Below are 24,307 nucleotides of genomic sequence, written 5' to 3' on the forward strand. Positions count from 1 at the left end.
CTTTCACCTTGAATACAGATCGCCTAGAAGTGGCCTGATAACGAACCGCGTTCGCTCAAAATTGACCGTAAATCGATCAAACTTTACAGCGTTTTTACGACCGCTGCCGGCAGGATAAAAATTAATTAAATCCGCTATATCTGCATTGACTTAACGTTTAATTAGTCAGTGTGCCCGTCCACAGATGACTTATGGCATATTGGATGTTTCGATTGTAAAAGCAATGTCGCCATCTTTGAGAATAGTATAAATGTCCGCTGTTATTTACTGTCCTCTCGTGATGGAGTTCATTAATTTATCGATCGTGTTGAGTATTTATTTTATCGTCTTTATGATCTTTGATTACGCCAGTTTTAAGCCGACTTTGGATAATGTAAGCTATTGATTTAATTCGTGTATTGTTTTGTGGGTCTGTCTATTTTTAACTAGCTTTTACCTGCAGCTTTTTCTGCGGGAATTTAGTAGCACCTACATACTTATGTACTATACCTTTATACTTTTGTATGCGTGTTTTTCGTAAATACTGCGGGAACTATAGTTTTTATCGGGATGAAATTACCAGATGTCCTTCTTCAGGCTATTATTTTTTATTATATTTCTAAATATTTTATGAAGATTAGTTTAGTACATAAAGCGCGAAGAGGTAACAAACAAACGCATAATATTAGTTGAGATTGGGATGATAATTGACATTACGTTATTTATTGAAGTTCACTGATGAATATTAACTTGTATTTAGCTGGCTTAATTAACTTTTAGTTCTGTCTTGTTGGTTCTGTCTACCCCGCGAGGGAAATAGACGTAACTATATGTTGGTATGTATTAAATGATGGTGAGAAAATATTACTTATTTACAAGTGTAACCGATAAAATTCAGCATAATTTATTAGATCATTTATAATGTGTTATAAACGACTGGAATAATTTACATATCCTTATCACCGGCACAATCTCAGTTGTAACAATAAAATTAGTCACAATTGACAAACTAATCCATAATGCAGAATTACAAGCTTATTGTTTAAGCAGGGATATACTTAAAGATAGCGTAATGGAAGGTGGCAGTAGTCCATGAAATATAAAGCAAATTGCTTAGAATATGTTTCGACTAAAGACTTAGCTGGTGCCTTTGAAATTTTTTTTATTATACTAACATATGTGTATATCCCTTCCGGAGTAGACAGAGCCAAGTGTCTTGAAAGACTGATAGGCTACGTTCAGCTGTATGGCGGCATTGAGATTCAAATCATTCAAATAGTAACAGGTTGCTAGCCCAACGTCTACAAGTGGAATCCCAAGTTTATAAGTCTATCAAATCATCGCCTTTTATGATATCTTTAATGGGAAAAATATGGTGTAGTTCTTTACTGAACTGTCGGAACCACACGGCACTTTAGAATGAAAACCAAGTTCTTGTATCAAAAAAATAGTTGAGGCGATAAGGCCGACATTTATATATAAATTTTGTGAATACATTTGTCATAAAAAAAGGGACATTTTAGGAGTATCCATAATCGTCGAATATGCATGAAAAGAGTAATGAGTGTGGAGGAAGCGGGAGAGGTCGGTAAGGATAGTAAAAGTGGAGTAAGAGTGGCAAGTGGAAATCCACAGTCTCTGCCTACCCCAATGGGACGCAGACGTGATGGTATGTATATACGCATTTGTGTGGTGCAAACCACGAAAGCTTTTTTTTTCCTTTTAAATGCCACATCTAGTTTTTACTCTATTGACTTGACTTAATATTAATTTGGTATATTCTTTATGAACGAAGGTTTATTTCTTTGTTACAGATTTGTAACCAGTGATGTTTGCGTTATAGAAGACATACCAATGTAAGTAAATTTATTGCAACTAGTTATATTGCAAGATATTTCACAGAAATCTCAAAGCTTTATTAAAAAAAAGTTTATATATTTGTATAAAATTGAATAACTAAAAAAATTGGCGCTAAAAATCATAAATAACATAATGGATAAAAATTCAGGAATGGATCACTCTGCCCGTAGAACTCAGAACAAGCGGAGACGTGCGCAGCCGCGCGCAATAGCCAGTGATGTCATAAAATAAGTCCAAACGTCGCCTAATCTTGGAACTAAACATAATTCGTAGATCGATACCGACTCGATCTAAATCTAAACTGGGCCTACAAAAATACTCTGTACGTCTGTCTGTTTGTGCCAATTAGGGCCGAAACATATCTATATTCAAACATCTTGAATTAGGTCGGTGGATTTTATTGGAATACTTTTTAATAGAAATTTTACCGATAAAAGTTCACGATTACGTATAATATAATAACTCCTTATTGCACAATAAATTACAGCAAACTCACAATCATGTATTAAAAACTTAACAGCAAAAGGTGACTTCACCTACTGAGTATTATATAACTAACTCAAGATGGAGGCTACCTTCAGCTAGTTATTTAGAGTATTCTTCGAGAGTTTTCTTCTTAAGACTCTGGAGAGCAGCCTCGGGGTAAGCTCTGACCATGGATCCTGGATTGAGTGGGTCAGGTTTTTTCACGAAGCGATTCCCATCCAGGATCCATGGTCAAAGGCGCACCCCGGGCTCCTCTCCAGAGTGGTGAGGATGCAACCGGGACTCAAGCCTGGACTAAGAAGAATCTTACTTTAATATAACGCGAAAGTTTTAAAGTATTTTTAGTTAGTGCCGTGTGGTTCCCGGCACCAATACACAAAAAGAATAGGACCACTCCATTTTTTTCCCATGGATATTGTAAAAGGCGACTAAGGGATAGGCTTACAAACTTGGGATTCTTTGTTAGGCGATGGGCTAGCAACCTTTCACTAATTGAATCTCAATTCTATCTTAAAGCCATTTAGCTGAACGTGGCCATTCAGTCTCTTCAAGACTGTCTGCTCTGTGTGTATGTATGTATTCTTAGTTACTCTGTCTACCCCGTAAGGGATAAAGACGTGGTACATAGTATTTCAGTCACAATGGTCGTGTAAGCTAATGTGTACTGATGTCTGACACGCTTTCTGGCGGTCCATCGCCATCAATTATTTAAAACAACGGAGTGCAGGGTACATGGCACTACAGCTGTTACCCATTAGCAAGGTACAGGTTCGAATCTAAAGGGAAATATATTTTATATATGCGTATGATCTGAATGCATCGCTAACGGGGTAGGCAGAGCCAACAGTCTCGCAAAGACAGTGAAAGTTCAGCAGTATGGCTTAATAGTGAAATTGAGATTCCAATAACAGGTTGATAACCTATCGTCTAAAAGAAGAATCACAAGTTTATTAGCCTATCCCGTAGTCGCCTTTTACGACACTTTAAATAAGCAGTATTATATATAATACTACTAGCTTTCACTCGAAGCTCTACCCGCGTAAAAACACCCATTTTCCGTACACTACACTAAATGAACGCAAAATATCATGAACATCGGTTCAGTGGTTTTGTTTGATGCGAAAGACGGACAAAACATTTTCACATTTAAGTTATTAGTACATAATTATAGCCTGTTACTTTACTTATTACATACATACATATGGTCACGTGTATATAACTTGCGGGGTAGACAGAGCCAACAGTCTTGAAAAGACTGAATGGCCACGTTCAGCTATTTGGCCTAATGATAGAACTAAGATTCAAATAGTGACAGGTCACTAGCACATCGCCTAAAAAAGGAATCCCAAGTTTGTAAGCCTATTCCTTAGTCTCCTTTTACGACATCCATGGGAAAGAGATGGAGTGGAGTCCTATTCTTTTTTGTATTGGTGCCGCTAACCACACGGCATACTTATTACTTGACCGTGAATCACTTGCGATTCCCTTCAGAGGTCATGATTACAATTAAATGATGGATGCGGTTTTCATTGGCCGTGACTTCAAAATCATGTCATTGTACATCTCATTATGGACTGTTGACTTTGTACTGTTGTCTTCGACAGGCAGACTCATATTCAAATTCAAAATTTTTATTCAAAATTATAGGATACTTACTTCATATCGCTTAATAATTGTCAAAACGTTTGGTTTCACAACATTGGTTGACGTCAAATAAATTACTTGAAACTAAGTTTACTGCCGCTTCCAAGGCGTCAGTGCAGTAGAAGCGGTAACAAACTGCACTGCAGCATTTTCTGTTCAACAACGTCAACTTCACAAATATCCAAACTTAGAATAGTTTACTCGTATCTAAATGTATGAAAGAGGACACTGACACTGACTGACTGACATATTGACCTAGGGCCCAAACAGCTGGATTTAGAGCGTCTCGGTCGTCAAATCTGAAAGGTAGGTCTCTGCCTACATACATACATATAGTCACGTCTTGTGGGGTTGATAGAGCCAACATCTTTTTGTATTGGTGTCGGGAACAGCGAAAAGGTTAAAATGCGTGAAGGTAAGGAAAAAAAGGTTAATCAGTCTTAAAAAGACTGTTGGCTCTGTCTACCCCGCAGGGGATATAAACGTGACTATACGTATGTATGTAGGCAGAGACCACATCTTTCTATTTGGCACCATATCTGCATTTTTCTTAGCTTCATATTTTTTTTTGCATTTGATTATAAATAGTAATTTAACTTTAATAAATGGTTTTTTTTGTCCAAATATCAGGGAACAGTTAAGTCAACGCATATTCTAATTAAGTCGGGTATCTTACAAAGTACTTACCTACGCACAATATTAGTAGTGTCTCAGTGGCAGATGACAGATCTATCTTCCTGTAATAGATTTGACGAGAACGAAGCGAGTGCATAGCTTAAGTTTCCGAGATCTAGCATTGTTGACATTTACTACGAAAATAAAATTAGAAATAGTACCTATCCACGGTATTATAATGCCGTGTGGTTCCCGGCATCAATAAAAAAAGGAATAGGATCAGTCCATCTCGTTCCCATGGATGTTGTAAAAGGCGACTAAGGGATAGGCTTATAAACTTTGGATTATTCTTTTAGGCGACGGGCTAGCAACCTGTCACTATTTGAGTCTCAATTCTACCATTAAGCTTTTTAAGACTGTCGGCTCTGTCTACCCTGGTAGGGATATAGACGTCATTATATGTATGTATGATTCAAGAGGAAGGTTTATATGCATAAATGCTACTCGTGCGGAGAATGGGCGGGTCGCTAGTATACGACAAAACTTATTTTTTTAGGAACATAATGCCATTTTAAATATACTCCTGGTAGCTCTAGTTATATGTCAATCAAGCACTTAGTTTTAATTTTAATAAAATATTAATTTGATTTCTTTATAAAAAAAAATCTCCTGTGTTGTCTATTCCTATGCGTATCATCAGTCTTTACTCCTAAACATTAAAATTATGTCAACCCCGTCGAACAACACGACTATTTGTAGCATCATGTACTTGATTTACAATCCCGAGATGAAAGTCATAGAACAATTACACGCTTAGTACCAACCCGACTTCGCTCGTCCAATTTGATTCATTACATAACGTAACTGCCAATATTAAAACAATCAAAAATTGTCCTTCCCTACCAAAATCTAAGATCCAATTTCGAACGAAGTTTCGCCATCAAAATAACACATTCGATTGTCTTTAGCTGAGATTAAATTGATTTATAAAGACAGCTGTCTGTCTGTCTGTGTTCCCGGTACTCGTAAACCGTATGTTCGTGATCGTTCCCGAAATTCGCGAATACCTTTTGATGTGATGCTAAATCATTTTTGATTTAGTATTGAAGAATATTGGCGTGTTATCCTGATTTTAAATGGCACTGAAACCATCTGAAATAGTAACAAAATAATCTAGTTCAAAATTTTTCAGTGCTAGGAGAGACAATTTATATAGTACATTACGACAACCTACTAAGGGATTCAGAATTAGAATTAGAAGAAATTACTTTGAACTTAGTGTATTGCCGCTTCCAAAGCGTCAATGTAGAAGAAGCTGTGACAAACTGCACTGCAGCATTTCCTTCAACAACGTCAACATACATAGATACAGTCACTCTCTCAGGATCCACTCATAAATCCAGTTGTAACAATTAAGACGACCAGATATTCCTGGCTTCCGGGAATAATTGATGGCGCTATATCGAGTTCGATTATAGGACATGTCTAACACGAAATACGACTATGTCCACCGTTTAAATATACTCTCACGTCGTCATGTATTACGGTGGTGATAGAGCCTTGAAATCAAAGGTCAACGGTCTCAGGTAAAATACTTCTTATTGTGTAAACCTCAGGGGTAAACTGAGCCTTTATTGTCAGATAGATTTTATTTTATTTTTATTTATTTTAATACACATAACAAATTGTAGTAAAAATATACATAGTAGCAAAATTATAAGGTTACGATCTACACTACAAATTCAAAAACAGTGTACATACGAAGACCATATAAGAAAAATGCAAACAGTTAAGAGATACAATATATGATAACGATATAGATAAATATTCTGTGTAAAAGTATCTGATTTGACCTGTTGTAAAATAGCCTATTGAGTCTAAGGTATCATACACCTGTGTTAATTAAGACAAACTACAGACCATAGCAATCTATGCTGTAGACTACATAGACAGTACACGCTTGACGGCTCTGCGATACTGGAACAAATTTAAACGAAATATGTCAAAGTCAAAGTCACTGTCACTGCGACCGGCGAGAATGTCATTGTATTGATTGAAAGGCTACGTAGATAGATTGAAAGGCTACGTTCAGCTAATATGGTTTTTAGTTCATCGCCTAAAAGAATAATCCCAAGTTCCCTTAATTGGCTTTTACAATGTGCATGGAAGAAGAATTAGCCGGCACACATTTTGTTTTTTCTTCTCTATCAAACCAGCATGGTAGCTTGCACTAGGTAAATGTGTGCCTATTCCCTTAGTCGCCTTTTAACGACATCCACGGGGAATAGATGAATTGGTCCTATTCTAACGTGCCGGTAATCACACTATTTGGGGGAATTCATCGAAAATATATGGTACGTTTTCTCAAAAACGTTGAAAATTAAAATATTTATTTTATAAAGAAATATATTTTGCATTAAAATATTTATTCCGAAACCGATCGTGGCAAGTGGAATGAGGTAGTCTCTGCCTACCCTTCTTGGAAAGAGGCGTGATTTTATGTATGTATGTATGTAAAATATTTATTTTTCGAGCCCCAAAAATCTGACAAACATAAGAATCGCAAACAGATTTCGTTTCAGCTACAAAGGGCCCAATTTCCAGAGGTCATTTGGTGGAAATTAAAATTCTCCATTGTGTTGGGACAAAGAAAAGCTTAATCGCCGATAGGTATACGCAGATTCGAACCCGCGACCATTGTGCCATTGTCCGATTGATGCGGAAACGCAGGAACTCATTATTGGCAGATCCACTCAGATTTCTGGGTAACGCATTGGCTGGAGAAAACGCGGCTGTTGATACGCTCTAAAGATGTATTAGACTCAGCATCAAATATTTGTGAAGCTGTGGTAGAAAAAGAAACTAGATGTGACAGATCTCCAGATTTACATTATAATCAAACATACATAAATCATTCCCGGATGGGTAGGCAGAGACTACATCTTTCCATTTCCATCACATAACCCTCTTCATGCAAGCTCGTCGGTTTCGGGTACCCTTGACCTGATATTTTGCCAGAATGTCTCCGATTTATGTCAAGGTTATCATCATCTTTCTTTTTAGAATATATATATATATTCACGATTATGCGTTGGGTACCTTTGCGGGGTAGACAGAGCCAACAGTTATCCAAAGACTGAAAGGCCACGCCCAGCTGTTTGGCTTAATGATAGAATTGAGATTCAAATAGTGTCAATTCCTAATAGGCAATTCATAAAAGCACAATTTTTCCTGGAGGGGTAGGCAGAGACTACATCTTTCCACTAAGTATTAAATAACTTAATCCCGTCTTTTAACAAGAATTGACAATTAGTTTATAAGTTATGGTATGCTGCTGCCCAAAAAAAATTTGCTGATGATGTTGCGACAAAAAATATCAATTTATTAACGAAGTCAGTGACTGAATTAAGAGACGTTGTTTATCGCAAATCCTACGTGAACAGTCGGTAACTAAAACAAGAAAATTGCCAGCGTTTATTTTGTACAGTGCGTTGTCAAGACATCTCTCGCGTCTCAAGCGTTTTCGATGATCAGATAATGAGGCGGGTCCGATCATTTTGTTTGTTTATTGAAATCTGATGGGTTTGTTGTATTAGGCTTTTGTCTGTTTGTTGATAGGTCGAGACGTTTCTAATTTCGACTTGAAGTATTTCTCGTGTGATGTTTGCCGATTATTCACTCTTTTTAAATCTATTTGTATAAAACAGCGAACGGATTGACTATCGCCCAAAATAAGAATACCAAGTTTATAAACATATCCCTTAGTCGCCTTTACGACATTCATGAGAAAGAGATGGTGTGGTCATATTGTTTTTTCTATTGGTGCCGGGAACGACGGCAGATTAAGAAATTAATAAAATATTTATATCTCTCAAAGAATAAGATCCATTTCATCTTTTTTTGTGGAAAAGAAACGAAATAACAAAGCAGTAACGACAATAATAAAATGTAGTGAGTCTGTACGGTTTATATCTATGTTTAAAACGCACCTTCTATTTAATTATTAGTTATTCTATGACACATCCTCTGTTTTATGCCCAATTATCAGCCATAAACCACGCTCGGCCAATCACGCTCCACACTGTCACTCATTACATCATGTTTTAATTATCTTTAGTTGATTTCTAAACGATATTCGTATGATCACGTCTATATCCTTTGCGGGGTAAAGAATCAGCAGTCTTGAAAGACTGACCACGTTTAGCTGAAAGGCTTAGAATTGAGATTCAAACGATAACTCTGTTTAAGTGAAGGAAAAAAAATATGTTATTTGAAATTAGACTATAGAAGTGGTAAGTACTAAAATAAAACTAATTAAAGAAAACTGAAATTTGATGGTTGACACTGTGACGTTAACATACGGCATCCGAGATTTATTTTACATCTTAACATAACAATAAATAAATAAACGATAAAAAAAAACAACTTTATAGAGTCGGCATGCAATGCAAGGCGACGACAGTCATTCGTATAGGTAATTAATAAAAAAAATATGGCATTTCTATTGTCTCACATTATTCTGATTTCTGTGCAAGAAATAAAACATTATCAAGCTTTTTTCCTATTAAAATAAACTATGGATAAATTTAAAATATCGAAATATAAAAAAATATATATTTCGATTTGAATAGTATATAATAAAGGTTTCTGTCTTTTATGCTTTATAGCATTTTTTCGATTAAATTAGTAAAAATTTAAAATGAGTAGTAGAAAATGTGTGTCAACCTGTTCGCGTCTGCGTTGCATAAATTACCTCACATCTCAGTCAAACGGATCAACAGTAAGCAAACAAATGTATTGAGAACCTCTATTTCAGGGACCGGTTAAAAATCCAGCGTCTGAGCAAAATAAACAGTGGCGTGCAGTTTCCGTTCAGATTGGATCTAATATCAGCCGTCAACGTCTAATATCGTTGCGACGGTGACTGCACACTTTGATTTATAGGATCTGTGATATTCTAGGCTAGAACTAAGTCTAGATGGATACTAAGACGTATTTTTTAATAAGCACAATATAGTTCCGTAAATAAAAATTATTGTGTCTTTATCCCTTACGGGGTAGACAGAGCTAATAATCTCGGAAAGACTAAAAGATAGGTATGCTTGCCAGTCGCATCGCCAAAAAGATGAATATCTAGATGAGAAGCCTAATTATTAATCTTTGTCCCACAAAAATCGATCTTAACTAATGACATATTATCTACGAAATGTGTTTTAATTATAATTAAATAAACAAATAAATACTATTATTAAATTGTATCTAATAATAATCCAAAATCTTAACGAATTAAACATTTAAATAAAAAATCTGTCCCACGAAATATCTCATTTGTCCCACAAAATTATAATGGCTCCTAAATAACGACATCTCAAAGTTAAGCTACTCATCAGCTCCTCACATGAACATGCAGTAGGCTCTGTCATGTCGTGTCAAACGGATAGTTTAAACAGTTGTTAGTGGCCGAGTGCAGCCACTTACGAATGGTCCGAGTTATGAGAGGAAAGCGGTTGGAGTTATTTAAATATTTTCCTTTTTATTTTTCCAATCGTGCCTTGTGGTTCCCGGCACCAATTAAAAAGAATAGGACCACTCCATCTCGCCCCTTTTGATGTCGTAAAAGGCGACTAAGGGATAGGCATATAAACTTAGGCGATGGGCTAGCAACCTGTCACTATTTAAATCTCAATTTTATCGTTAAGCCAAACAGCTTGCCATTCAGTCTTTTTAAGACTCTTGGCTCTGTCTACCCCACAAGGGATATAGACGTGACCATATGTATAATTTTGAGCGGGACTGATTTTGCTCATAAATGCGTTAATCGAACATAAATAATTTCGAACCCGCTACCGCTCGTCGCTCGCACCGCCCCGGCAGTAAACCGCTGTCCACCTACCACATAGCCGCCGCGTACACAGCTCGGTTATTTGTTGAGATGTGTACGCCCACTCAACTTTTATATAAGTATGTATGTATGTCCGATAAGTGCAAATTACATACATAAGTACATAAGTAGTGCCCTTGTATTGAAATTCTCTTTATTTTAAGTTTTATTTTCCTTGATGTACATAAATATATATAAATAATACATATGTACATATAATCACGTCTATATCCCTTGCGGGGTAGACGGAGCCAACAATCTTCTAAGATAGATTTGAGATTCAAATAGTGACAAGGTTATTAGCATATCGCCTAAAATAAGAATCCCAAGTTTACAAGCCTATCCCTTAGTCGCCATTTACGACAACATTATTTATAACAACACATGTATATTTACAAATATTTTTTACATGTTATTAATTATGCGGTTATTGTATTATGGAGAATGCGTCATATGGAAATGCTTTTTTGTATTGATCATTGTCATTGTATATGAATACTTTTTAATACATCGCAAAGTAATCTATACAGTATAAACTATATTAACTATGTTAATGGTCGTAAGATTGACATGTTATCTTTAATTACGCATATACAAACATACAAAGTCACATATATCCGTTGCGGGGTAGACAGAGCCGAAAGCTATTGTAATAATACTATCGATTTACCTAGTTTATTTTCGAAATGCACATTATTCAACCGCCAACTAACCACAGTTTGTTCAGATTTGTATCGTCGGCACGTAATCTGTCCTGATAAGATACTTCAAGGCATCGTCTGGAATCTACACATTTTTTTATTTATTTTTACATTAATGACCACTCTTGGTGGTCGTGTATTTGCATTGAACAGCACGCGATTCCTTAAAGGCAAGCATTGGTGTGCTCCGTGGCATATCAACACCTTAATGAGAAATAAATTATCTATTTTATTTAAGCAAGTTCATGTGGAAAGTGCGTTTTTTTTTCTTATAAGTGCAAGTTTTAGATTAATTAAATATAATTAAAAAATATTAAACTAATATAATGTATTTGGATCGGTTGGGCGCATTATGTCCAATTCGCAAAATTCCCAATGGTCCACTCCATTTCTTTCCCATGGATGTCGTAAAAGGCGACTAAGGGATAGGCTTATAAACTTGGGGTTCTTCTTTTAGGCGATGGGCTAGCAACCTGTCACTATTTAAATCTCAATTCTGTCACTAAGCCAAACAGCTGAGCGCGGCCTATCAGTCTTTTCAAGACTTGTGGCTCTGTCTACCCCGCTAGGGATATAGTCGTGTTCATATGAATGTATGTATGTTAATACTTCGTCAGAATAATGTTCACACATAAATCATGACCAAAAAGAAAATAAAACCCATTGCACATTGACAGCTCTCGATACGTGCTCAGTAGCGATTTGCATAGCTTCATTACGTTATCGCGGCCGCTTGTGACTTGCGATTTTTTTTTATTTTCTTTCTTTTTTTCTTTAATTAACGCGTGCGGGCGCCGCTTTTGTAATTGCTGAGATAAATGCTAAATTTGTTGATTTGTGGTGAATGATTGTACAACAATTATACATATAATCACGTCTTGTCACGGGGTAGACAGAGCCAACAGTCTTGAAAAGACTGATAGGCCACGTTCAGCTGCGTTTCGGTTGGCTTAATTATAGAATCGAGACTCAAATAGTGACAGGTTGCTAGCCCATCGCCTATAAGAAGAATCCCAAGTTTACAAGCCCATCCCTTAGTCGCCTTTTACGACATCTATACAATCACGTCTTTATCCTTAATACGGCAGACAGAGCCTCTTTCTATCAATACTTATATAAGAAAAATAACAAAAGATGAGAAATTAGTTTCCCGCCACAAAATTTCGATCTCTTATATCTGATGCTGTATAATCTGTGGACTCTGTGGTTCATGACACAAACATGACGTCAGTATCGCAGGTGGATCGACGTAGATAACTTCAGATCCAGCCGCTAGATTAGCGATGTTGAAGGGTTAAGTTGAGGAAGTCGTGTGGAGTTTAAGAGGTCTAGGTACTATACATATGTTGCAGTTAAGATCTTGATTTTGTTATTTCACTTACTGTGCCGTGTGGTTCCCGGTACTAATAGAAAAAAAAATAGGACCACTCCATCTGTGCCCTATGGATGTCGTAAATTGCGACTAAGGGATAGGTTTATAAACTAGGGATTATTTTTTTAGGCGATGGGCCAGCAACCTGTCGCTATTTGAATCTCAATTCTATTATTAAGCACAACAGCTAAACGTGACCTATTAGCCTTTACAAGACTGTTCTGCTTTGTCTACCCCACAAGGGATACAGACGTGATTATTTATATATATATCAGATTGTCTTTATGACAATTAGTTTTTAATCAGTTTAGACAATTTTTTGTAAGTTTTAAGTTACAAGATTTGATTAAATTTAAGAAATCGATGGATGGACAAACTCTATGGAGGACATCTTCCAACGCCTAAGCGTATAACTGTTTAAACCTATCACTGCTTCCCTTATGAAAACATTGCAATCGTCGTAAATAAAGCAGACGATTTGGTTAATCAAAAGACTTCTCCTTAAAACAGCACCGGCGGCGACAGAACCTTTTTTCAGATACGTACGCGTCAAGTGTCTTTTGGGAAGGCGCGCTTTTGTCATAAGGGCTCGTTCACCATTGCATTTATTTATATTATATATATTTTAATGTGTATTGTCGATGACGCATTTAAGTATCTACATTATAATTATATACATACATACATATAACCACGTCTATATGCCTTGCGGGGCAGACAGAGCTGCGAGTCTTGAAAAGACTGATGGGCCACTTTCAGCTGTTTGGCTTAATGATAGAGTTGAGATTCAAATTGTGACAAATAGTCTAAAAAAGAATCCCAAATTTATAAGCCTATCCTTTAGTTGCCTTTTACAATGGCGATTTTTGATGATCCTATTTTCTTTTATTGGTGCCGGGAACCACAAAAGAACCCGACTTCATGAATATTTTTCAACACGCACATACATACAGACACAAAATTAAAAAAAAAATATACTGGTTTAAAAAAAATACAATGTAAGTAATTACTATTGCAAATATGAACACGCCTTTACCCTCACGAGCAACATCGAAAACAAACCATCCGGTACGTCCTATCCATCCTACGGATATGAAGATAGCGCCACAAAAAGTGCAACTCTGTCGCCTCGCCGGGAGTTGGACTTCTTTTTTCCGTCTCTTTTTATTTCGTATCGATCCGCGACGTGCGAGAAGGAGGCGCGATGCATCCGTCAATGCGAATGAGATTTGTGGTAAATGTGATAATTTAGCCGGTTGTGCCGTGTGGTTCCCGGCACCAATAAAAAAAAAAGAACGGGACCACTCCTTGTCGTTCCCATGGATGTTGTTAAAGGCGACTAAGGGATAGGATTATTTTATAAACTTGGGATTCTTCTTATAGTCGACGGGCTAGCAACCTGTCACTTTTTGAATCTCAATTCTTTCATTAAGCCAAATAGCTCAATGTGGCCTATCAGTCTTTTCAAGACTGTTGGCTCTGTCTACCCCGCAAGGGATATAGACGTAATTATATGTATGTTTGTAAGTTGATAATTTTCTGTAGGAATTACATCGGCGGAAATGTGTGACACCTGATTACTTGGAAATTCATACTAATGTTATAAATGCGAAAATTTGTCTGTTTATTACACTTTTTACGTAAACATCGCTTGTGGTAATGTACATGGTTTGTCTCTTCTTTTTCATCCCTGGTTTATTGACGGGTAAAGACCATTTTATAGGGCTTCCATTCGACCTGGTCTTTCGAGTAAACCCTGAAACAAAATAATGATAAAAAAGAAGTTATCTTAATTTCATCGCAAATGGTCAGCTCATGAACTTGGAATTCTCATTTTTGGCAATTCACTAGTAATTAGGTATCTTACATTAAACCAACCAACTGAACTTGCCCTTAGAGTCGTTTCGAAACTATTGACTCTGTCTACCGCGTAATATAGAGGGAGAAAGAGATATAATTGAATGTTACGTCTTGACCATATTCTTTAACAAGAACAGGCATATTTTTTTATGACCTACAATGAATAGCAAGTATACTGTCACCTATTTCAGCGGCCATAAAATGTAAATATTAATATTCATAAGACTATTACAACGGCATACTTATTTTTACAACTTTTTACAACAGTAGATTGTAACAAAGCTGAATATTACTTGCTGTGACATTTGCTCATCAAACGACACGCCCGCATGCTTAGTTATACTTTAATAGTTCACATTGTTCGAGAATAATGGAGGAGTTAACTTGGGTCTAGTATGATGGCGAGTGTGAACACGAACGTGTAGAAAATTGAACTTGACGACAAATCTTTCGATATGTTTTGGTGTGGCTTGTTATCCAATTCAAACTCACAAAAAAATAATATTATTTTGTCTATACACCAGTAATCTCTATCCGCGTCTTGAATAGTCTTAGGGTCTTTAGCTAATTATTAAGACAGTTTTGCTTGGCGTGTCTCTATGAGAAGAATGAACTATGAAAAATAATCTTACCGAAGTGTTAAAAAAAAATTTATAGATGCGTACATACATATGGTCACGCCTATATCCCTTGTAGGGTAGACAGAGCCAACAGTCTTAAAAAGACTGATCGGCCACGTTCAGCTGTTAACTTAATTATAGAATTTTAATCCAAATAGTGACAGGTTGCTAGCCCATCGCCTAAAAAAATGATTTTATTCGTAATTGAAAATATCGTTAAGATATGTACAGCAATTAACCACCATTTATATCTTCTACTCTTCAAATGACTCGTCTTTGACTCGACCAGTATACAACATAGGGTAAACCAGAGAGTGATTGCCCACAGGCAGTAATTGCCCGTTTTTAGAAAAAAAATCTGAATCAAAGTTTGTGTTCGTACTTGTTTCGAATATAATTTACTAGGTTACTCTATGGTCAATTTATAGTAGATTTTAAAATTGATAAGTGTAAACATTGAAGAAAAAAAAACATTAATGGTAGATTTTGTCAAGACGGGTGAACGTGTTACTCAAACAGGTAAGCATTTTAGCAATTTTCTTAAGGAATTACTTGCTTAGAGGTAAATTTTTTTTGCATTTTATTTGATATTTCATTATTGGTGTATGGTTATGACAAAAGCATAAGTGTTATGTTATGTTTTTAATGAAAATATTTGCAATCAGATTAGATTGAACGGTTTTTTAATGGTGGGCAATCGCTGTACGTATTTCGGCATATTTTTAGTTATTGCCCACCATAATTTTAGTGATTGCCATGGTTAATATGTATAGTTATTGCCCAGGGCAATCATTATCGGCAATTTTTTGATTAAGTCAGTAATGTTGCCGTCACATTTATTAGCTTAATGCAACGCGCAATAATATTGTTACAATAATATTGTCAATATTTTTGCCAAACACACGCAATAATATTGACAATGTAACAAATATTGTTAACATTATTTCGTGGGTGCGGGTAGCCAATCGCTATGCAGTCTTATTGGCTAGTATTGTTTTATTTACAGTAGGTATGCCAAAGTCACCAAAAGTGCAATATAGTAAAGAAAATTTACAGAAAGCTATCGAGGCTCTTCAAGATGCTTCTAACAATTTGTCTACAAGGCGAATTGCTGAAAAATACTGTGATCCGAGGTCCAGTCTCCGCTACTATACAGGGTGACATAAAACAACTGCATCCTTTTAAACATAGACTATACCCATGCTTCTGAGCCGTTTGAGCCTATTTTTATTTAAATTAAACATCATCATTTTCACATTTAAAAAAAACCCTCAAAACTACATCACACGCTTTATTAAAGACCAATACTACAAAAAGAAATTAAAACTAAACATGTAAATAAATGTCTTAAAAATTAATTATTTTTCTAGTATCAAGATCGAGTAAAGTACAGAGTTGTCGAGATCGCTCAGCTGAATGAATTGTGTCGTTGACCTCTGAATCTTACGCTTCGCCATTCCGCCGGCGGGGGTGATATTACGTATTTAGGATCGTGGATTTTGATACTTTTGTTTTTTTCGTACTTTCTGAAATATGAACCGATATTTTTCTTTTAAGGTTTTTAAATATCCTTTAGATGAGTACACTTAACAGTTAAATTTATGCAGTTGAATTAAAAGTCATCCTGTATTAAAAAATCTGGGACATAAAACCAGTTTAGGAATGTAGGGATCACATTTAAATAGTTGTAAATACTATTAATAAATAAAATTTTATGTTAGTAACAAACGGACAACCGTATGTATAAAATCTCATACGCGGAACTCCTTCGTCCCGCCATAAATTCGGTGGACAAGTAAATTTAAAAATGTCTGTTTGACAAGAGTCAAGTTTATTGTATTTTTTGGCCCGTTTGTTCCTATACACTTAAAAAGTAATTTAAATCTTTCATTTTATCTTATATCCTTTCCCCTCTTCTCTTACTCTGACTGCGCTTCAACTTCAATTAAGTAAGCTTTAAATCTATTGCTACAGGACCATCTATACTAATCTATACTAATATTATAAAGCTGAAGAGTTTGTTTGTTTGTTTGAACGCGCTAATCTCAGGAACTACTGGTTCGAATTGAAAAATTCTTTTTGCGTTTAATAGACCATTAATCGAGCAATACTTTAGGCTATATAATATCACACTGTAACTATAAGGAGCAAAGAAATAATAGAAAATGTGAAAAAACGGGGAAAATTATTTAGTCTTGAGGGCTTCAATAATTCCAAAATAATTATTCCACGTGGACGAAGTTGCGGGCACAGCTAGTCATCTATATTAACTGTCTGAAGAAAGTCGTTTGGCGGATTGGATAATAATATCGGCTAGAAAAGGATTTCCTCGAAATAGACATTTTAGACTCCGTGCAAAAGTTTTTGGAAGAAAACCCGCGCCCTAATTAGGTTTTTTTTAAATAGGCCAGGTGATGGTTGGTGGAAGGCATTTTTGAAGAACATCAGAAGGAGTGACAAAAGTTCAAAGTCTAATTTATCATTTTAAGGTACTGGGCAATTACTGTGCTGTGATGTGGGCAATTAGTGTAAGCAATGGGCAATAACTGTACATTTTTGGATAATTTTAAATTTGTTTATTTATTTTCTAAGCCATGTAAGTTTTAACTAAAAACCGTTAACACTTTGATGGAGATCTTATTTAGACATAAGAAAAAAATTATAAATGGTTGAAACTTGTAATACTTTTTTTATTGTTTGAAGCCAAAGTGTTTGAAGTCCTTAAGTGGGCAATAGCTATACGGTTTACCCTATAATATTTCGCTATAAAATTTTTATCGCATTATAATTTAGTCTGTCTGTTCGGCGCTGCGACCAATCAGAAACGAGGCATTACCACCTAAGTTATGATTGAATTGCTATCAACATAACCGTATTTTAAGATAAAATCGCCCATGTTTATTGCTTAAGGATTACTTTTATTGCAGGAATGCAAGTCCTAAGTAAGAATCCGCGGACATTTTATTAAAAGTAGTTATTTATCTTTGGGTATGTGAAGGGATTTTAATAAGATATTGTTAAATGCCTTTACTGGATGGAACTTTAAGTGATTCATCGCTTCCTTTTTTGGTTAATTCAAAAATGGTCCGCTAACTTTAGTATGTATGTTTTGTATAAATACTAGTTCTTTTCCGCAGCTTTGCTAGGGAATTTAGCACTAATTGACATGGGTCTTGTGAATATATCTATACATATATTTATTAAAAAAATACTTGTTAGGTATAACCACTATATATATTATATTCAACACAAGATATAACATATAAGTGACATTTTATCGACTATTTTATTTTATTGACGATATGCACATTATATATATATATCGTTGAAAATCTGACTCAAATCTTGAACGTTCCTTTGTAATCTGCGTGATTCGTCACAAAAAAAAAGTATAAAAATTCATCAGTATAGGAAATAGGTAGAGACGATAAAAAACCGCACGTCAAATTTACATTTGCTTCGTTTAAAATAGCTTGACGTATTTTTAATCAAGCAAATTATCGAGGAATCATTCAAATTAATCAGCGCCAGCGGTGACACCGGTATCTTAATTAAGGCTTTATTAATAAACTCGGGGCCCAATGTACTGACTGCAAATTTTTAACAAAAACTTTGAGGTGGTTTATTGAGTACGACTGCACTGAATAAGGCGCTAGGTTTGTACTGGATAGGTAACTTTGACGGCCTCTGGTGGCGCTGCGGTAATACGCTTGTCTGTGACACCGGAGGTCCCGGGTTCGAATCCCGGCCAGGGCATGATGAGAAAAGAACTTTTTCTGATTGGGCTGGGTCTTGGATGTTTATCTATATAAGTATTTATTATGAAAAATATAATATCTTTGAGATAATATCTCGTAATAACAAGTGTCGAACTTACTTCGAGGATAACTCAATCTGTGTAATTTGTCCCGTATATATTAATTATTATTTATTTAATTTTGGTAGCGGTAAGTGTATTCGAAATAATGTAAGCTGTAATTCTTACGAACTACTTTCTTTTGGAAGTCACGGGGGTCGAGATTTTAAACCTCATCGAGGATGAAGGATATCTTTGAATCTCAATTCCATCGTCAATCCATCCAGGTTTATGTGCTTGCGACTGTTATTTTGTAAGGGATACAGGCCTTATGATGAAATTGAGATTCATAAGTGATGTGGGTTGCTAGCCTATCGCCAAAAAAAAATCTTACCTTTCTTTTTTTATTGTATCAATTTATCTGCTACATAATATAAGTTATCCATAAATATTTTTTTACTTTTTTAATCTTCCAAATAAATTTCAATGTCGTACCGCGATCGTGTCGTGATTTTTAAACACCCGCGCATATCAATATCCGCCAATATTCAGGTAATGAGGGGTCGGTAATTAAATGTCGTCTGTCAAAGCGCCGTGTCAAATTATACATATCCAAAATGGCCGTTCGTGACGTCACTACCGGCTGGCGCACCCATGCACCCTGGGGACTCAACCCATGGAGACATGACTAAATGACTATATAGATACAGCATCCTAGTTGATTAATTATTTTTAAGGTATTTTTGCAAGATTTCACAATTTCAAGTTGAAGTAAAATTTTTAATCAACATAATTTCAATTTCACGTTGCAAATATTGGTGAATATATGTATGTTAAAGAAATATTAACGTTTTAAATTTTTTACGGCTTTTTATACATCGAAATCGGAAGAATACTGGAAAAACAACGGAAAGTGAAAGTGTCAAAGTCCAGACGGTAGGTGGTTATGAAAATGTAAACTAAAGAACAAAATTTCAGTGTCGGGTGACTGGAAGAGATCCCTTCACGGGATAAGTCCGTCATTGCAAGTGATTTGTTTCTTTTATTATTTCTTATTACTGTGTAAATTTCTATGCAATAAAGATATTACAAAACAAACAAATTTATGACTAACATTATGATGATTTGACAGTTTTCGGCGTCAGTAGGTGCGACACTCACTGCCGACAGCGCCACCTCGCGGAGAAGGCTGATAGTTGACGGTCTGTTGACTCGAGGGCTCCAAATTAAATAATGACGCGTTAATACGTCATTACGTTTTAATATTTCTGAGTGCGGCCCTGTGCGATTTATACGGATTTAATGTTGTTTTCGTCTGTTGATTTTTCTGCTTAATTACGTCAATCAGTCTTATGTAATTATGGACGTATTTAATAAATAATTTATTAAATTTAAATTGAAAAAAAAAATATGTTACAAAGTTTATGTAAGAAACATATAAAAATCCGGTGCTTTGCGAAGCTCACTGTCTTCTTTTTCCTGGGTATAGATCCGGTTGCCTCCTCACCTCTCTGGAGAGGAGCCCGGGATAAGCCATTGAGCATGGATCCTGGATTTGGTGAAACAGGTTTTTGCACGAAGCGACTCCCGTCTGACCTCTGTAACCTTTACAGGGGAACCTAACCCGTATTGGATCATATGCCTGGTCACACATCCAGTTGCCTGAATGTGCAGGTTTCCTCACGATGTTTTCCCTCACCGTAAGAGAATCGGTTAGTTATCAAACTAATGTACATAACTTCGAAAATAGTTATTGGTGAATGGGATTCGAACCGGTGACTTTTATGAGCAACCTAATTTTAAACCAGCCATCTCACCGATTCCACCACCAACATTCTGCAAAGCTCACTGTACCTTGCATAAATGCATCGTATTAGTTTTAATTAAACCTCTAATAAGCCGGCATCAAACCTGTTTGTTAACAATGCAATTCATTGATTTAGAAATTTTAGCTTGTATGTGCAGAATTAGACCGAAGAAATATAATTTCCTATGGCTATTAGCTCCTACATATATGTGTTGAAAGATATTACTAAAACAAGTAAGATATAGGGCGAGTAAGGGATAGGCTTATAAACTTGGGATTCTTTTTTAGGCGATGGGTTAGCAACCTGTCACTATTTGAATCTCAATTCTATCATTGAGCCAAACAGCTGACCTTAGTCTTCAAGTCTGTTGGCTTAGTCTTCAAGACTGTTGGCTCTGTCTACCCCGCAAGGGATACAGACGTGATTATATGTATGCATGCATCTTTTCAGATTACTACATCTATCAATAGATATAAATCAATGTAAACATGACAAAACCAGCCAGCATCGGTTAGTATCAAAGCCAATGGCCCTCAAACATAAGTGTCCATACACAATCATATTATCTATCCACTTTGACAAACACTGATCGGCACTTCACATGTCAACGACAGGTGAAATCATTACAGCTCTTTAGTGGCAGGTGGCTTAATTATGATTTTGATTTTACTGCAATTTCTAATTTTACAATGTGCCGTGTGGTTCCCGGCACCAATAGAAAATAGAATAGGACCACTCTATCTCTCTCCCATGGATGTCGTAAAAAGGCGACTGAGGGATAGGCTTTTTTTTGGCGATTGGCTAGCAACCTGTCACTATTTGAATCTCAATTCTAACATTAAGCTAAACAGCTGAACTTGGCCTATCAGTCTTTTCGACACTGTTATCTCTGTCTACGCCGCAAGGGATATAGACGTAATTATATGTATGTACGTAAAAGAGGTTGAAGTGGAAATTCAAATGTATGTCTGTCTAGATGTCTTATCACGTTGACTCACTGGATCAGTCAGTGAAAGCGGCTGTCGCAGAAAGGACATTTCGCGTTAAACTTGAGTAGTTTCTCTAAGAGAACGGGTCGTGAGAGGTCAAGCGATTAATTCGTCTGCGCTACTGATTACAAGCTTTTGCAAGTGGCAAACGATGTACAAATATAGTAGAAAATACTGACTGGTATATATACTAATATTATAAAGCTGAAGAGTTTGTTTGTTTGTTTGAACGCGCTAATCTCAGAAACTACTGGTTCGAATTGAAAAATTCATTTTGGCTTGAATAAACCATTTATCGAGGAAGGCTTTAGGCTATATAACATCACGCTGCAACTTTAAGGAGCGAAGAAATAATGGAAAATGTGAAAAATACAAGGAAAATTATTAATCCTTGAGGGCTTCAATGATGCCCAAAATAACTATTTCATGCGGACGAAGTCGCGAGCACAGCTAGTAATTTATAAACATGACGTCAAAAATCTCAGTACTTATTCATCCAGTATGAATAAGTACTAATCATGCATGTCTCACATCTTGTTGCCACAAGTGGAGATTTGTAAACGACTGCATATGGTCACGTCTATATCCCTTGCGGGGTAGACAGAGTCAACAGTCTTAAAAAGACTGAATGGCCACGTTCAGCTATTTGGCTTAATGATAGAATTGAGATTCCAATAGTGACAGGTTGCTAGCCCATCGCCTAAAAAAGTATCCCAAGTTTGTAAGCATGTCCCTTAGTCGCCTTTAACGACATCCATGTGAAAGAGATGGGGTGGTCCTATTCATTTTTGTATTGGTGCCGGGAACCACACGGCACAATTGTAAATGACTGTAGTTAAACTATTTTTGTAGTAGTCAATCTTCCTCAAAAATAAATAAGTTAGTAATAGATATTGTATCTGACAACTATCGATTTGACGGCCTCTGTGGCACAGCGGTAGTACGCTTGTCTATGACACCGGAGGTCCCAGGTTCGAATCCTGGCCAGGGCATGACGAGAAAATAACTTTTTCTAATTGGCCTGGGTCTTGGATGTTTATCTATCTATTTTTTTATTATAAAATATAGTATCGTTGAGTTATTATATCGTAACACAAGTCTTGAACTTACTTCGAGGCTAATTCAATCTGTGTAATTTGTCCCGTATATATTTATTTATTATTTATTTTATTTCGGCAATTTAAATATAATTCTCAAACTGCATTTCAAGATGAGGCAGTTGTTATGGATGCCTTGTTTTGTGCATATTAAGACTTCTCTTTCCTCTTATACTATACAATTCAAACTTTATGTAGAAAGAAATAAAGTTTATTTTTGTATGAAGATGGGAGCGGTTGTCTGCGTCTGCGCATACGGTAATGACGGCGACAGGATTTGTAATATTAGGTTACGAGTGCGATTAGTGTTGCCCTCCATAAGCGGCTTTATATGCATTTGACTTGATATTGACTTATTTTTAATCTGGTAACCAACACAATTCAACATTTTTGATAAACATGTAAGTGTGGTAAAAAATGGTTTAAATTATTATCACTTACTATTCCGATTGTATGGAGCATAGATATAGCGACATATACATTTAAGAAATCTACATTTGTAAATTGACGATGAAAATACTGCAGTGTAGTTTGTTCCGCCGCTTCTTCTACACATGCGCTTTGGTAGCTCCAATCGAATTCTGAAAATTAATCTATTCTATTCTATTCTACATGAGACTAGCGAGGTAGTCAAAAATAGATACATATATCACGTTTTATCCCTTTTACACATAGAGCCAACAGTCTCGAAATGATTGAAAAGCCACGTTTAGGTGAGTGGCTTAATGGATGCCAGATATAAAGAATGAAAATTCGTCAGATTTCTATTGTTCTAGGCCCATTGCCTCAGTTAAGTAGCATTTCCCTTGATAGACTTTTACAAAACGCACGGGGAGGGAATTTAAAAAAAAAATTGTAAAAATATTTTCTGAGACGAAGCAGGTGTATATTACTATTCGAAATGGGTTTTAATTATACAGATTAAAAGTTTACGATCATACCCGCATGATGGCTATATGTAGTCTCCTAGAAATTAAATAATAAACTCATTATTTCTACTATTCTCTTAATGGCGAAACCAAATGTCACGGATATTGATGATAATATTAGCCATCGTAATAAAACGGATGTCATTAAAGATAAGATGACTAACATTTTTATCAGCAAACCGCCAAAATAACTGGGCCTGGATGATAGAGGTAAACTTTTGATGAAGTGCCGTGTGGTAACTTGCACTTTGGAATAGAACCACTCTATATTATTCCCATGGATGTCGATGTCAAAGGCGAGAAAGGGAAAGACTTATAACATGGGATTCCTCTTGTAGGCGATCGGTTAGTAGCCTGTTACTATTAAAATTACATACATACATACATATGATCACGTCCCCATCCCCTACGGGGTAGACAGAGCCAACAGTTCCGAAAAGACTGACAGGCCACGTTCAGATGTTCGGCTGAATGATAGAATTGAGATTTAAATAGTGACGGGTTGCTAGCCCATCGCCTAAAAGAAGGATCCCAAGTTCATAAGCCTATACCTTAGTCGCCTTTTACGACATCCATAGGAACGAAATAGAGTGGTCCTATTCTTTCTTTTATTGGTGCCGGGAATCACACGGCACTATTAAAATTTTGAATCTCAATTCCATCATAAAGC

General features: G+C 36.0%; 1 protein-coding gene across 1 annotated transcript in view; it reads left to right on the forward strand.

Annotated features, from left to right (window-relative positions):
* The window catches only part of LOC106138973 (protein tiptop), a 291,587-nt gene that overhangs the window by 22,609 nt on the left and 244,671 nt on the right, over positions 1-24,307 (forward strand). Inside the window, exon 2 of the mRNA XM_013340296.2 lies at positions 1,794-1,835. The gene's annotated coding sequence lies outside the window, so the exon portion shown is untranslated. The remainder of the gene's footprint in view (positions 1-1,793; positions 1,836-24,307) is intronic.

Source organism: Amyelois transitella, chromosome 5, assembly GCF_032362555.1.
Source record: "Amyelois transitella isolate CPQ chromosome 5, ilAmyTran1.1, whole genome shotgun sequence".
NCBI classification, from domain to species: domain Eukaryota; kingdom Metazoa; phylum Arthropoda; class Insecta; order Lepidoptera; family Pyralidae; genus Amyelois; species Amyelois transitella.